The sequence below is a fragment of the Nomascus leucogenys genome, chromosome 8, assembly GCF_006542625.1.
Source record: "Nomascus leucogenys isolate Asia chromosome 8, Asia_NLE_v1, whole genome shotgun sequence".
Lineage (NCBI taxonomy): Eukaryota > Metazoa > Chordata > Mammalia > Primates > Hylobatidae > Nomascus > Nomascus leucogenys.
Genome location: NC_044388.1, coordinates 11254368 through 11271511, shown reverse-complemented (window position 1 = coordinate 11271511; position 17144 = coordinate 11254368).

The window sequence follows — 17144 nt, the reverse complement described above, 5'->3', positions numbered from 1 at the left end:
GCCACTGCACTCCAGCCTGGGCGACAGAGTGAGACTCTGGCTCAATAAATAAATAAATAAAATGGTTGATGTTATTTGAAGTGCATGTGGCTAAAAAAGCCTTCTGGGTGATTCTGATGCACAATCAACTTTGAGATCCACTGCTGCTTTATGCAAATGTAAGCAATATACTGTTTATTAATGTTTCCTCCCGTTTCACCTAATGGCAGCACTGTACTCCACGGTGTTCTGGACTTTGCTTTATTCACTTAATATATTCTGGAGACTTTTCCATAACTGTACATGGAAAGTATCCCCATTATTTTGTGGAGTATTCCATTGCTTATCCAGCTTGTCCCCTGATGAACAAACTATATTGTTTCTGATCTTTCACTATTAAAAGCAGTACTGCAATGAAAATCTTTGATCACATCTCCTTTGTCACCTGCGTGGGTATGTCATAGTGGTTTAACTGTATTTGCCACCAAGGAGATGACATAATCACATGGGCTGACTTTTTGACCCTCTTTTTGACTACCTCTTTTAAATCGCTTTCTGCACAAATCACAGCCTAAGTGACAGCACATAATATTTTCTTCCCCTCTAGCACCTCCTTCCCCAGGTTGCCTCCCTGGGGCTCACATGTGTTCTCACAGTGCAGGCTGAATTAGGAAAAGAAGGCTCTTCCTCAGAGTAGAGACAGCCTCCTCCCAGGCACTGACTTGGATTTCAGCGCTTCTCACCCTCTTTCCCTAGACTAGGATTTGTTTCTTAACCTCTGTGCTACTGACATTCTAGGCCACATAAGTCTTTGTTGCAGGAGGCTGTCCTATGTACTGTAGGATATTTAGTGGCATCCCTGGCCTCTACCCATTAGATCCCAGTGGCACCCAGACACAAAGATGTCGCCAGACATTGTCAAAGGCACTGGGGTATGGGTGCTGGTGGCCCTGGTTGAGAGCCACTTCTCTAGGCCCCTGTTTCCCACTGCTTCTTTGCCTGGCTCTGGATGGTCAGGTCGTCAGTTGTTCACACAAGCACTGGCTCTGTGTCCCTCCCTAGCCAGCCCAGGGCTCATCTTGGCTGGGCACTCAGGGCAACCTATCCCAGTCCTTCCAACCTGAAGGTGCAATAAGACACCTCTGCAAGGATGGATGGGGCCTGGCCCAGGTTCTGTAAGGCGTCTCACCAGGGCCAGCCATGCTTTGGGCTTTCTTGTCATCCTGACTTACCAGAATGGAGCACTGGTCAAAGGCTTAAGCAGTGAACTGGCCATTCCTTGGTCACTTCCAACTAGTCTAAACTCTTCTCCCTGCTCTCTGATGCCATCCAGCCCAGCTAGCCAGATTTCTTATCCTCCCCAAACTTCTCCCTTTATGCTGAATCTCCTGAGATGGTTTATGCCAAATGCTCAGCACAGTGCCTGGCACACAGCAGAGGCCAGTCTGTTCTGACTCCCTGCTGTGCTTGGAATGGCCCTTTCGTGCTCGAGGCAGAGGCCTGCCCACCTCTCCAGTCCTTATTGTCCATCCCAAAGAACCATAAGCTTGCCACTCCTCCCTCTTGGATAACTCCTGCTCACCTGACCTCACTTTTCTGACCTGGTCAGCTGAACATACAGCACTTAATTTAACTGGTTTCACTCAGTTTCTGTCTGTCCGCCTCTTTGTCTAGTCTTCCAAATGGGTCAGTACACTCCTGCCCTTCTGGGTCTCCTCCCGGGCACAGCCCCTGGTGGCTGTGCTATTTCTTGCAGCAAGGGGTAGGCTGCATGTGTAGGCTTTAGAGGCAGAATGCCTGTTCTGCTGCTGGCTGGGTCACTGTCTACCAGAGTGATCTGGGGTAAGATACTTGATTGCTTAGTTACCACATCTGTGAAATGGGGACACTCTGACTACCTCTCAGGGTGCTGAGAAGCAAAGGATGAGGAATCTACAGGGCGTGGCACTGAGTACTGTTCAGATCCACTGCTGTTTGAGCCAGAGGAGCCCTAGAAGGGAGGGAAAAGGCAAGGGAGAGCCTGGGTGCTGGTTTGTGCCCCTCTTCTGGGGCTTTAAGATCAGTCTAATGAGTTGAAATGGGAAATGCTCTTCAGAAGCATCAGGTACCATCAAAGTTATCCTTCCTCAGCCCATGCTGTTACGCTTGATTTAATCCATTTGGTTCTCAATTTAGAAACAAAAATTATTTTCTGGAGCTCCTTTCTGTCTCAGTTAATCTTACTTGGGATGTGTGAAGCAAAGAAAGAGTAACTGAACACAGTATGTAAAGAAGAAGGAGGGTGTCTGTGTGGGCTTGCAATCAGTGAGGGCTCCCTGGACGGGGTGAGGCTCTAGCTGGAGCTTGAGGACAGCCAGGATCAGAGAGATGAGGAGGAGGAAGGATAGTCCAGGGGACCAAGGAGATAGGTGAGCAATGGAGTGCCAGAGTGCCAAAGCAATGACTGACTTGTAAATGACTGAGAGAAAGAGATGTTAGTATACTCAGGCACCTCTAATGGGGTTCACTTCATTCACTAGCTTTAAAGAAGAGCAGCAGAGATCTACAACCAATTCTTGGAGGCCCAAATTGCTCCCAAGGCCACAAAGAAGAGCCAGGCCAGTGGGAAACCACCCTGGCCTGTGTATAGAGTGAGTTAGACGGCACAAAGAACAATTTCATGTTGGGGAGGAGAGGAGAGAGCCAAGGATCTCCAGCGTGAGCTCCTGAGTGAGGGAAGCTCAGGGACACTGTAGGCCCTCCCTGTGAGGATAGGAAGGAAATGTGCCTTTTCATTTTTCAGCTGATCAGTCAACTCCACAGGAATAAATCAGAGCTCAGAAAAATATGTCCATGGGCCGGGCATGGTGGCTCACCCCTGTAATCCCAGCACTTTTGGAGGCTGAGGTGGGCAGATCACTTGAGTTCAGGAGTTTGAGACCAGCCTTGCCAATATGGTGAAACCCTGTCTCTACTAAAAATACAAAAATTAGGCAGGTGTGCTGGCACACACCTGTAGTTCCAGCTACTCGGGAGGCTGAGACAGGATAATTGCTTGAACCTGGGAAGCCGAGGTTGCGGTGAGCCAAGATTGTGCCATTGCACTCCAGCCTGAGTATCACAGTGAGACTCCGTCTCAAAAAAGAAAAAGAAAAAAGAAAAATAGGTCCATGAAATGATGCCTCAATCACCTGCCTTGTGAGGCGGGAAGTACTATGCCTGTATCACTGCAGATCAAGCAGGTTGCCAGGGTCCCCAGTTGTTGGGGTGGCAGAGCTTCCCAAAGGCAATGGGGTTGGAAGAGAGCCCTGAAACAGACCCTGAGGTTCTGTCCCCAGCCCCCAGAAGATATTTCTCTCAAGATCCTGGTGTAGGGGGTGACTTGCAGTCTCATCCCATCCTGTCTGCCAGGTCTGCCCCATGCCAAGAGATTCACTCCTAGCAGGGGAAAGGTGGCCTGGTACTTCTCCTACAACTTATAAGGAAATATTTCTCATCTGGCTTTCCCGGCTCTCAGACCACGTCCCTGCTTTTCTTCTCAAGGGCTCATTGTTATCTTGGAGACTTCTAAAATCTTCCTTTTTCCTGTGTTCAAATATGTCTCCAGAGTTATGCGATGGAGAATTACCCTGCTCCAATCTCTGAGCCGTCACCATGCCATCTGTGAGGTTAATGTCTGAAAGGATGAGAGTGGCCCAACAAAGCTGCCTTCCTGTGTAAGGGGTGAGAGAGCTTGTCAAGAGGCCACAGAGGCTGAGGGGCATTGAGGTCTACTGAGGACACTCCTCTTTGATGAGTTCATGAATATTCAAACATGCAAATGACATACCATGTCTACAGGCCCCACGATCTTCAACCCACTTTCAAGGGTGGCCGGTGGATTTATTTCTGTGTAGAAAATGGTTCTGCAGAGTGAGTCAGCTACTTTCTATCTGACCCTCTTCATACAATCACATATTTGTTTCTTAGATCATGACATACGGTAAAAGAGATGGGTTTCTTTCTCTCATTTTTTTGTTCTCTCTCTTTCTTATTTTATTATAGGAAATTTTGAACGTATGTAAACTTAAAGAGAATAGCATATTGAACCACCATGGATTCATTCCCTAGCTTCACCAATTATTAACCCCTAGCCAATCTCATTTCATCTATATCTCCACCTACTACCCAATTTTCAAAATTGCTTTGAGGCAAATACTGGATATCATATCATCTGGGGACATTTCAAAAAGTATCTCTCAAAGATAAGAACTCATTTTTTAAAAGCTTAAAACAACAAGAACTTTTACAGTTCTGAAGGTCAGAAGACTGAAATGGGTCTCATGGACTGAAATCAAGGTGTTGGCAGAATTGCATTCCCTCTGGAGGCTCTAGGGGAATATCTCTTCCTTGCCTTTTCTAGCTTCTAGATGCTGCCTGCATTTCCTCACTTGTGGCCACTTCATTCGGACTGTTGCTTCCTTCCTTACATTTTTTTCTCTGACTCCCTTGCATTTTGTATAGGTACCTATGTGACTGCATTATGCCCACTCAGATAATCCAGGATAACCTCTCCATCTTAGATCTTTAATCACATCTCCAGAGTCCCTTTTGCCATTAAAAAGGTAGCCAGCCTATTTGTGATTAAGATATGGACACTTTGGGAGAGCCATTATTCTGCCTACCATATCAAGGAATGAAAAAATCTCATTCCAGTAATAAAAATGTCAATCAATATAATAAGCAAGACCTTAATGTGATCTCAACATTCTTTCTGTCCCAATTTATGACTTTGGGCTAGAAAGCTATAGGAAATTATTTTTCTGCATTTTGCTTCTCTTATGTTACCCAGATAGCTGGGCTTTTTAAATTTAAATTTTTATTTTTTATTTCTCCTGTACCAAACAAGGAAAGGAGGTAGTGATATTGGACTGGGAAGTTCTTACTTCCACTGTAATAATCTGCTTCTGTGTGTCTGGGTTGGTGAGTATTCAAAGGTAGTTCCTTCTCAAGGTGCACTTTTGTGGGTCCCTCTGAGATTATCTTGCTGAAAACATATAATTGCATAGCAGTGCATGGACAATGCAACTTCTTTGGATGACTGCTTCTAAGAAGGAGTCACTTTTTGGAAATATAACCACAACATCATCATGACTAGAAAAAAATATTAATTCCTAATGTCATCAAATATTCAGCAGGTATTCAATTGCCTCATCTTTTTTTCAGTGTATTTGTTTGAATTGGGATCCAAAAAAGTTTTACATAATACCATTGGTTATCTCTTTTATTTTATGGTTTATTCTTTCATTATAAGATATAAATTTAAATATATGTATACAGCTCTGCGTTTTTGGATAAATGGTAGCATAACATATACTTTTCTTTAACGTAGTAAAACATCCTAGAGATTACTCCATGGTAATACACAGAGATCTTCCTCCTCTTTTTTTTTTTTTTTTTTTTCTGAGACAGAGTCTCGCTCTGTCGCCCAAGCTGGAGTGCAGTGGTGCGATCTTGGCTCACTGCTAGCTCCGCCTTCCAGGTTCACTCCATTCTCCTGCCTCAGCCTTCCAAGTAGCTGGGACCACAGGTGCCTGCCACTATGCCCGGCTAATTTTTTTGTATTTTTAGTAGAGATGGGGTTTCACCATGTTAGCCAGGATGGCCTCAACCTCCTGACCTCATGATCCACCCGCCTTGGCCTCCCAAAGTGCTGGGATTACAGGCATGAGCCACCGTGCCCAGCCTCTTCCTCCTCTTTTACAGCTGCATGGTGCTCCCTTATGTGGGTGTACTATAGGTTCTGGAACCAGTATCGTACTCATGGATACACAGGTAGTTTCCAGTCTTTTCCTGTAAAAAACAGTGCTGCAGTGAGTGGGTTAAATCTTCTTATATTTTTGCCAGTGTATTTTTGGAATAGATTCCTGGAAATGGAATTGCTACGTCAAAGGGCAAATACCTAACGCACTTTTGCTAGATATTGCTGAATTTCCTTCCATAGGATTGTATTATTTTGCCTTTCCACGAGCAATGTATGAACATATCTGTTTCCTCACGGCCTTCCCATCAGATGATGTTTTCAAACTCTTGGATTTTTGCAAGTGAAAAAGTATATCTTGGGGTAATTTGCATTTGCATTGGGGGAGAGTTTTGATACCAAGAAGTGAGTAGTCATTTTCTTACTTAGCCAGCATTATAAAAGCCTCAATTAATCCCCTCTGTACATGTGAATAATTATCATAGTGGGATGCAACTACTCAACACAAATATGACTTCTGGGTTTTTTTTATTAAATTGTATTTATAAATTCTACTTGCAGTTCTTATTCCTGGATGTATGTCATGTGAATGGCTGCTCAGTGTAATACGCTACCAGAAATGCCATATGTATGAGGCTCTGAGTATAGCTGGGTTTCCAAGGATCTGGGAAGATGGGAGGTGGCCCCGTAAGCAGCTATATCTATCCACCATCTTGGTAGGCTCCCCACTAAGTCATGTCAGGGTCCAGTTTTAGGGAAGGAGGGTCATCTTTCACATGCCTTCCTGCTATTCAACCATAGGCTCATGTGGCAGACTCTTCTGTGTTGCCACTAGATGGCTAGGGCACCTTGGAAAGGGTGGTTTAGCAGGTAGAACTTGGCAAGGATCCTGCCCACAGTGATGACAACATGGTTCAGTGGGCAGATCCAGGCACTCAGTGTGGCAACTGCTATTAATTGTGGCAGTTTTGTGAAAAACAGAACACCTTCTACTTTTTCTATCCTAGCCTACTCGCCCATACTAACATCCTTCTGCAAATATACCTCAGTCTCGACTCTCTAGTCCTGCAGCCCTGTAGACATCAATCCATTTGCAAGGGAAGTGCCTCCTGGAGGAGGGAGCATGGGTCCTGTGGAATCCCGTGGTTTCAGTGGGGCAAGCATAGATATGGACTGGGGATAGGGGTTACCCGTTGGCTGGTAGAAGCCCACACATGAGTTCCAAGGTTGTGCCAGGGAGAACTTGCCTTGTGTCCTGACAGCCCTATCTTGGGGGTGAAGACCTTATGCGTCTCAGAGGCCCATCAACCCAGATGGTGGGACTAAGGGGACTTTGGTGGAGTTATGGATGCCTAACAGGATGGTTGCTCAGGGCTTGGATCAGCTGAGAAACAGCATCTCAGGTGGTGGCATAGCTGATAGGAAATCAGAAACAGTCAGCCTTTGAATTTCAGTCTGATTTTAGTCTTTAAGTGGCCATTTCAACCTATGAGAGACATGGTAGATGAAACGACTGAGAATGTCATGATTCTATCCCTTATGATGCCATGACAGTGATCTAAGAATGTTTTTTAGTCAGAAGCAATTACTAAAGGAATTTTCAAGTGAGATGTCAATGACAATTTGGTTATATTAGAGTCACTGAAAGTTGGGGTAAGGGTCAGTATCATTTATCTGCCTACCGGTGGCCAGTCAGCCTCTCTATCCCATGACATGCCCATAAAAGGACTGAAGTGGGAGGTAGAGCAGGCTATCTGAGAAGCTTGGCAACTAGGAGCAGCCATTGCCAAGTTAGTTTTAGACAGAAGAGAGGTGTAAGCAGATTATTCATCCACATGGGTGCTTGTTTTGTTTTCCATAGGGCCATTGAGCCAGTGGTGAGGTGTGGGCGAGGATTTTTTTTTAAATCTCTTACCTTGAGCAGTTTTTCTCAAGTACCTGGTGTACTTGGGCCTTGAGGGCTTAAGACTTAACAGAAAATTTATTCAGTTTGGTATTTTCACTTTGGTTTAACTCTTAAAATGTATTTTTGGCCAGTAGTAAATTTGAAAAATATATGAATTATAGACATTTACAGCCTTCCCCACCTCCTGCCTTTTAAGGAAGATGGTAGTTTTGTGTATTTCACCCTGCACCCTCTTATTCAGTTAATCAGGAGCAATGGGTGATGGTGAGAATGGCAGGTGGTCCTATAAGGTGAATAGAGGAAGAGCAGGTAGCTAGCCTTGGAAGAAATGGGGAGATGGGAAAGGGTGAGGGATGGGAGGGTGAGATGAGATGGGAGTTCTTGCATGGAGTTAGACTTTGCAAAAGTAATTGTTATGACTATTTATGGGTTTTGTGCTGATTGCAGAATGCTGGGTAAGATAAAACTCCATTGGGTCTTCATTTTCAGAAGAGCATGAGGTTTAGAGAGGTTTTATAACTTGCTCAAGGACACATGGGTAGAGTGGCAGGACTGGTGACTCAGTTTGTGTCTGGCTCTGTCTGATCCTAAAGCCCAAGGTCTTAACTACCTATTGTTTCTGGATTGAAGCAGAGATCCATGGGATCCTGGCCTGCTGGACCTGATAAATGAGCCTGCAGAAGGAAATCCCAGAGAGAAAATAAGTCTCCCAAGTCATCATCAATATGGGAGTAGAACTTGAATCCCCAAGTGAAATGAAAGTGCAGGGCATACATTCTAAACAGAAAAATCTATGAACAGTTAAAGATTAATGCACCTTAGTCAGGCTCTGGCCAGATTTTAACAGAACAAATCTTGCCATAGCAATGTTTTTACGTTCTTGGGGCAGAATTATACCATGAAGAGATGAAAGGGGAGCTGCTGGTCAAACACGCATTGATTTCCAGGAAGCATGGGATCGAGTCCTCTAAGGCCCTCCCTGTGAGTGAATCCAGATCAGGGCTCATGCTGACCCGTGACTAAGGGGGCGGCCTCGAGCAGTGTGCCAAGGTCACTCCTTCAGGGTTAGCCTCAAGGCCTCAGTATCCGTCTTGTCTCCTCAGAAGCAGCAGAGGATAAACACGATGTTTAGGCAGCTTGTAGAGAGTCTGTACTTCCAAAAAGATAAGAAATAGGCCAGGAGCACATAATTCAAGAACAGAGAACACATTCCCAGTAGCATTATAATAATATTTATGAAGCCCCAGTGCCTCTGGAGAGATAGAGTCCAGTGCAATGAACAGAGCTGTCTTTTAGAGTCAGCCTGGTGTTGAGTCCCAGGCCCACCATTCTCTAGTTGTGTGGTCTTGGGTCAGTCAGTCACATAATGTCTCTGAGCCATTACTCTCACAGAGTCGTTTTGAGGAGTCAGTTTCCTTCTTTTCTTTGTCCCTGGAGGTACTCCAGTATCCAGCCCCAGCATCTTTTCCCAGCCCTATGCCCACTTCCCTTTTCATTACCATCTTGTGCTGATGGCTTTGTCTTCTGTGCCCTCACAGTCCAGTCTTAGATCCCTTCTTCTAGATCCCCTGGCCCAAATATTCTCCATCTTCTCTTTATCCTCCACTCACCAAGGTCCTTGTGTTCCAACTCCACCATGATCTCCACTCTGAATCTAGAGAGCCCTGGGCTCTCCCAGAGGTGCTGCTTCTACTGCCTTGGGTGGACAGAGATTTTTCTCATGCATGACTGCTTGTCCACACCTGCTTCAGCTCCTTCACCCAGACTGTCAATGCTTTGTGGCTAGTGACTGTCTTAAATTCCTTCTGTATTCCTTGAAGCACCTGGTCAAGAGCTGGACACACAGTAACATGAGCTTAAAATGGACACTCATTGAGAGAACTAGGAGAAGGTGCCAAAGCTGTGGGCTTATGAATCCTTTCAGCAAACACTTCTGGGCACCTTCTGGGTGCCTGGAACTGGGCTAGATGCTGAGGGCAGTGCCATGAGTGAGACACAATCCTGAGGAAGTCAAAGTCCAGTGGGAGACAGAAATGTAACAAGTAGAGGATTGTAAAATGTGCTTCAAGGTTAAGAGGGTGGTTGATGGCATAGGAAAGCTGGCATCTTCAGGGAAAGTGGAATAACCAAATGTGGCTCAGCATGGCAAATGGGGAACAGTGCGGGTGGGGGGAGGCAGGAGGGATGAGATGATCCAATACACTGGGAGAAAATATTGGAGAGACAGGCGGGGCCAGGCCATGGAGAGCCTTACAGGTGGTATCAAGCTACTTGGGTTCCATCCTGTAGAAAATAGGGAGCCACTGAAAAGGTGTAAGCACAGGAGTGTCACTACAAGGGAAAGGAGAAGAGGAGAGAAATGTGGTTATGGAAACAGTTATATAAGTGAGCTTCTGTGGAAAGCCAGCCAGCATACCAGGAATGGAGTATACCGTGGGGGTGCAGTGGGTGGGGAGGGGAGGGTTCTGCCTGCCAGGAGATGGCCAGGGCTAATACAATGACAGGCACAGCTGTCTTGTTCTTGTGCCACCATGCTCCAGGGCTATAGGGATGAGAGTGGGGTGTGAAGATCACCTTCCCACCAAGCCACAAATCCACCATCTATCACAACAACCTCCTTCTATCTACCCACATAATACACCTCCATAGAAATTGTCCCAATGCCTACCCATTCACCTATCGTTCATTCACTCGCCTACCCATTCACTCACTCGTTCATATAGAGCATTGCACATATAACTATCCTTCTGTCCTTCCTTCCGACTGTCCACCCATCTTTATTTTAAAACAGATATTTTCACTTTAGTGCACAACTGAGAATCACAAGGGATGCAGAGAAATGCTTGAGGCCTGTGTAGATTACAGAAGTGGCCATAAATCACAATGCTTTGCAGCTCCTCTCATCAAGAGATGGGGTATATTTTCCCACCCCTTGAATTTGGGCTGGCCTCATGACTTGCTTTGATCAGTAGAATTTGTGGTGGAAGCAATTAGTTGTATCGGTTCTGGGCATAACCTCCAGAGGCCTTGCAGCTTCTGTTCTCAGACACTTGGGAAACTACTACCTGCTTCCAGGTGAACACATCTGGCTGGTCTGATGGGTGATAGACACATGGCTCAGCCACCCACATTATCTCAGACAACCATCGGTCACCACTGTACATGTAAGTGAGCCCAGGCAAGATCAGCTGATCTTTGCCCAGAGGTACCAGCTAACTGTTAGACTCATGAAAAATAATAAATGGTTCTGATTTTAGATCACTTAATTTTGGAGTGGTTCATTACACAGCAAAAGCTAACTGACTCAAGGGAGTAGCATATTCAAAATCCTGCCCATCTTAAAATAATTGTATCTGCACATAGGCTCCCAGGGCCCTTGCCAAAGTACTTGCCTTTATTTCCCTTGGCAGACCAAATAGTGGATGTGGAGGGGCCCCAGGCAAGACACAGGAGCACTGGGATAGATTGTGATGAGCATAAAAGAAAGGTTCAGAAATTTTTTTTCATAAAGCCTGATGAAGACCATGACAAGGATGATCCCAGCCACTGTTTGCGTGGTCACCATGTAGCAAATATGTTGCATATATTATCTAATTTAATCCTTGAACCACAGCATGGGATAGGTGTTCTTATCACTCTCTTTTTTTTTTTTTTTTTTTTTTTTTTTGATACGGAGTCTCGCTCTGTCACCCAGGCTGGAGTGCGGTGGCGTGATCTCGGCTCACTGCAAGCTCCGCCTCCCAGGTACACGCCATTCTCCTGCCTCAGCCTCTCCGAGTAGCTGGGACTGCAGGCGCCTGCCACCACGCCCGGCTAATTTTTTGTATTTTTAGTAGAGACGGGGTTTCACCGTGGTCTCGATCTCCTGACCTCGTGATCCGCCCGCCTTGGCCTCCCAAAGTGCTGGGATTACAAGCGTGAGCCACCGCGCCCGGCCATCACTCTTTTACAGATGCAAATAATGAAATTTGGAGAGAGTAAGTAATTGGTTGAAGACCACATACATAGTTCCAAGTCAAAAAATCTTAATTGTAACCCAGTTCTGTGTGATTCCAAAGCCCACACTCTTTTCTGTTATTGCCACACTGTGGAGTCATTATTTGGGTTGCCACCTTGGAGGTGTGGGATAGGGTGTGATCTTTGCTGAATTCACACCTTTCAGTTGGTTATTTCTCAGTCTAGGGTCCACCTGAGGAACTAAGAAAATCATTTTGTTTGGGCCTCTGGATGCGTGGGCAACCACAGTGTACCTGAGGGCAGGAGAAGCACAGAAAGGGGCTCAGGGAGGACCGGGGTGATGAAGCAAGAACACAGTTGGTTAACTTAGAGCTTAGGGTTGGGTCAAGATGCCTGGTGTGCTACTGAGAATTGATGCAGTGGTCTGGAGACCTGACAGTCCAACTCAGGCTTGCTCTGGAAATCTGCCTGCACCCCCTTTCATTCCAATCTTTCCAGGTCAGGCAGTGTACATGGATTTCTCCTCATGGACTCTCTGACATACTCTGATTCAGAGGCAGAGAACCCCCATGTCAGCCTCAGTTGTCTAATACAGAGTAACACCAACATGAGCTGTGAGGTCAGAGGAGGGGGACCAGAGTTAGGAGGGGAGCTTTCTGGAAGACACGGGGCTCAAAGGGGTCCCAAAACCTGCATAGTACTAAGAGGGGATAAGAGGAGAGGGGAGTGCATTCCAGATCAGAGAAATGGTATGGGCAAAGATTGTGAGGTGGGAAGCCAGTGATTTGTTACAGTGACAGAGAAGATCTCAAGATGTTCAGGGGAGAGGGTTCATGGATAAACAACTAGAGAACAGACAGGAGCAAAAGGAAATGATGAGATTCAGAGGCTCAAAGGTCGACCGAGAAGCCAGGCATTTTTCTTGAGATGATGAGAAGCTATTGAATGCTTTTGACACCAGAGTGACTACAGCACAATTTGAAGATGTTTTTGGAGGAATTATCTTGGGAGGGGATGAAGGGCAGATGTGCTCTGTCCCCTGGGAGCTCTGCAGAGGTTCATCAGAGGCCAAGCTGTCTGCTGCCACTAGGGCATGCCTACCTGCATTTCTTCCTTCTCTCAATTCTCAGTGTGTCTCCTAAAGAGAGACCATTTGCCTCAGAGTCCTGGGGTGTTGTTAAAGCCCAGATTCCTGAGCCTACTCCAGGTTGCTGAATCACAGTCTGGATGGGCCCAGCAGACGGCATCTTTACCAAGCTCTGTAGGTGAGTCTTATGCCCTCTGCATGTTGGGAACCTGAGCCCAGATATCTTTATAGCTCAGTTGCCCTGGCCACTTCCCTGCACTCTGACCCTGGCAATCTGGGGCAATCTGAGGCCCAGGGCCTTGGCCTTCCTGTCTCTATTAGCAGGAGCTCAGTAGATGTCCATTAGTCATAACTTAGATGGCAGAGGACACCATGGGCCTGATAACATTTGTGAAGGCTGGGGAGAATTTTCTGAAATAATCTCCATGGTTGGCACAGTGTTGACATAGATGTGAATGTCTGGGCTTGGTCTGGCTGTTCCAGAAAGACAGTATTGCTCATCACAGCAACCATCACCACTGTCCACTTCTGGCCTGCTGTTGGCAGGCTTTCCAGCCAGGCTGTGGTCTTATTTCACACATTCACTCACTCAGGGTTTGAGTTACTTTCCCTCCTTCCCTCCCTGCCCCCCTCACTTCCTTTCTTCCTTCATCCCCCTACCCTTCTTTCTGTTTAAGATGCAAGGAACAGAAACAGATTCTGGAGAACTTAAGAAATAAGAAAATTTATTAGATGGATTATCAAGCACTAAACAACATTTTTGGGAGGGAAATAAGAAAAACAAGTGTGACCTCATACTGGGTTCTGGTTAGAATACAGCCTTAGAACAAACTCCAGTCTTTTTCAGTCTGTTGCTGTACTTCAGATTTAAAATCTTGGAATGAGCACGCAGCAATGCTCCACCAGATGAGGAAGAAAAGCTGTTAAAAGGAACTCAGGATGTTGTTTGGAAGGGGGAGTGGATGCTAGGCCTTCACCAGACTATCCAGAAGCCATTCCATGGGGTATTTGGTCTGCATACTGTGAGACACTGAGCTGGTTCCAACACAGCCCCTGCCCTCACCAGGTACACAGTCAGGCCAAGGAGACAGCCATGGAAATGGGATAACCAGGATGAGTGGGGATGTGACTGGGGATGTACAGGGGCTCGGGAGCACAGAGGACAGGCTCTCCTCCAGCTTTGAGGGGAATGAGGTGCAGGGTACTGGTTAGGGAAGACAGGTCTCTGGAAGAGATGACACCTTGAGATGAGATGAAAATCCACACAATCCTCATAAGCATCCATTTGTACAAACATGCCATCCTTTTTCCAAGAAGCCAGTTGAATTTTGGAGACAAGGTTCTGGGGCTGCAGAGGATTGGGCCCTCATGCCTGGCTCGGTGCTCCCAGTTCTGAGCTCAGTGTGCCTGCCTCTTGGGCAGGAGTTTCCTGGTTCCTGTGCAGAATCGGGCTGAAGGTGGTAGCTCACCAGCCAGCTTCAGTCCCTTTCCTCTGCCCTCCCCTGTGGAAGTCAGGCTCATCCAGGCCCAGCTTCTGCCCAACCAGCCAGGCTCAGGTCCTGGATGCCCACAGTGGAAGGAGAACAGTGAAGAGTGGCTGACATGCAGGTGCCATCCCGCCAGCTTTCCTTTCTCCCTCCAGTGGTGTGGTTTGGCCACCAGCATGCCATCCTAGTCCACTGCCTCCAGCAAAACAGGAGTAAGAGGATATATTCACAAAATGCCAGGTTACTTGGGTTAGTTTGTGATTTAAGGGGCACTTACTCAAGTGTTTGGGGTGCCTATCATTTCCTTTCTTCCTACTTACTCTTCCTCTTTACAGAAATGTCACTGCCACAGTTTGAAGAAGAAACATATGGCCCCGACCTGCCAGTCATGGCCACATAGGCAATGATGAACAAGTCCATTCAGGGATAGCACATATCTCTGGGAATTTGGAATCATGACACTGAGATGAGGGGTGAAGGGGGAGGGTCATCTGGGCATAGGTGTTAAGGCTGCTGGATAGGGAGAGAGAAGGAGAGCGAAGAAGAGAAAGAGAGAAGATAGGGAAGAAAGAGAAGGAGGGAGAGAAAAGGAAAGAGAAAGAGAGAGGAGGAAGGAGAGGGAGAGGAAGAAAGAGATGGACAGAGGGAAGAAGAGGGAGAAAGAGGGGAGGAGGAGGGAGAGAGGGAAGGACAGGGAGAGAGAAGGGAGAGAGAAAGGAAGAGGAGGAGGAGGAAGAGAGAGAGGGGAGAGAGGAGGGAACTTCAATTTCTTCTTTTTTTCCAGTTCTCCTGAAACCTATTATATGTCCTGTCATTGGGTCCTTCCATTCTTGACATTCTTATCATACCTGATGCTCCCACCTCCTTTATTTAGGCAGTTTGAAGAGTTCTTTTTGCCAATAATTAAAAATAATGCTTGACTTAGGCATCCAGCAAATGCTAGGAACAATGTTTGTCTGTGAATTTCTATCTCTCTGTGGCAAATAAATTCCTGAAATTCTTCATCATAGATTGTCTGTTGAAATAAAGAAATGGATTTTGCTTAGGTTTGTATCAAAGATAATGAAGGAGATTCTCTGGAAAGCAATAAGGAAATGAGAATTTTAGCAGCTCTATGGGATTCTGCTTTTTATTTTTTTAAAAATCAACTTACTTAAAATCTACTGTCTACAATCTGGTAACATCTATTAGAGTAAAATGTACACATACCATTTAACATAGCAATAAACACTCCTGGTAATCTATCCAGCTAAAGTACTGGCTTCTAAGGGTTTATGCATAAGAGTGTTTATTGCAGCATTGTTTGTAGCAGGAAAAAAAAACTAGAAAAACTTTAGACAGTAACTTACTAAACTGTTCTTCTAAATATTGTGTTGCACATACTATCAAGTATATGTGTATAAAAAGGGGTTCTTCCCAGGAGGCAGAGGAGGTTGCAGTGAGCCAAGATAACGCCACTGCACTCCAGCCTGGGTGACAGAGTGAGACCCATTTTTTTTTAAAAAAAAGGTAAGGGTTCTTTGTGAAAACATGCCTCAGAAACACTGGTTTACACGAAGTTAAACAGGTTTGTTTATCATGGGCTTCTCAGAACTATTCAGATGAGTATTCAGACACTATTTTATGAAATATTTATTGAGCACCCACTATAAGCCAGAAGCTGTACTTAGGAGAAGAGTCAATAGTTTCAGGAGTGATGAGTGTCCCCAAGGAAGAGGGCAAGGAGCTAGGAGTGCAGTGGGCAGAGCCAGAGAAGCTTCCTGCGAGACGTGACTTGAGGTAGAGAGTTGAAGAAGACTCTGAGTTACCCCAAGGAAGTGGAGAAGCAAGAAAGCGTGCCAGGCAGAGGGAACAGCACCTGCTGGAGCACTCATGGGAAAGAGGGTGGGGTGAGAAACTGGAGAAAGCCCCATGGATGAAGCAGAGACAGAAAGAGCTGCAGGGGGGAGATGGCCACCCCATGAGGAGCTGAGTTTTCACTTCAAATGCAAGCAGGAGAAACTCATGGGAATTTTTCTTTTAAACACCTTAATTAAGGTGTCATTTAAATAACACAATATCTATGCATTTTATATGCACAGTTTGATGAGCCTTAGTAAATGTACACAGTTGTGCAACTATCATCACAATCTAGTTTTAGAACGTTTTTATCACCCCCCAAATTTCCTTGTGGCCACTTGCTGTCAATCCCATTCCCAGGCACTGACCTGCTTTTGCTTCTATAGTTTTGCCTTTTCTAGAAATTTCATGTGAATGGAATCATTTAATATGTATCTTCTGTGTCTGGTTTCTTTCACTTAGCTCATTTTGAGGTTCATCCATGTCGTTGCAGGCATCACTAGTCCTTTGTGAAATTGCTGAACAGTATCCCATTGCGTGGATATAATACATTTGTTTGTATATTTGTCAGTTGGGGGACACCTGAATTGCTTCCTGTGTTTACTATAGTGAATTATGCTGCTACAGATGTTTGCCTATAAGTCTGAGTGGACATATGTTTTTACCTCCTTTTATCTAAGAGTGGATTGCTAGATTGATTTGAACTATTTTAGTGGGCATAAAATGGTATCTCATTGTGGTTCTGGTTTGTATTTCTCTAATGACTAATGGTGTTGAGCACCTTTTCATGTGCTTATTATATTTATCTATGTATCTTCTTTGGTGAAACATCTTGTTTGGGGTATTGCTTGAAGGACTCACAGACCTCAGAGGCAGTTGCATCCACGCAATGGTTACCATAGTGAAACACCACACAACAGGAGGAAAGGCACATAAGGTAGAGTCTGGAGGTGTCCAGGTGCAGGCTTTTAAAGTTCTCTCTTCTGGGGTGGGGTTTGCACTGAACATGCTTCTCTCCCCAGCAGTGAAATGCAGCAACAGTGCATGCTGTTTCTGCCTGGGGGCCTTGCTTGAGACTCGACACCCAGAGTTTTTTGTGGGCTAGTGATGTAGGCGCTCTTCTGCTACACGACCAATGGTGATTACTGAAATTCCAAACTCTTAGAAGAA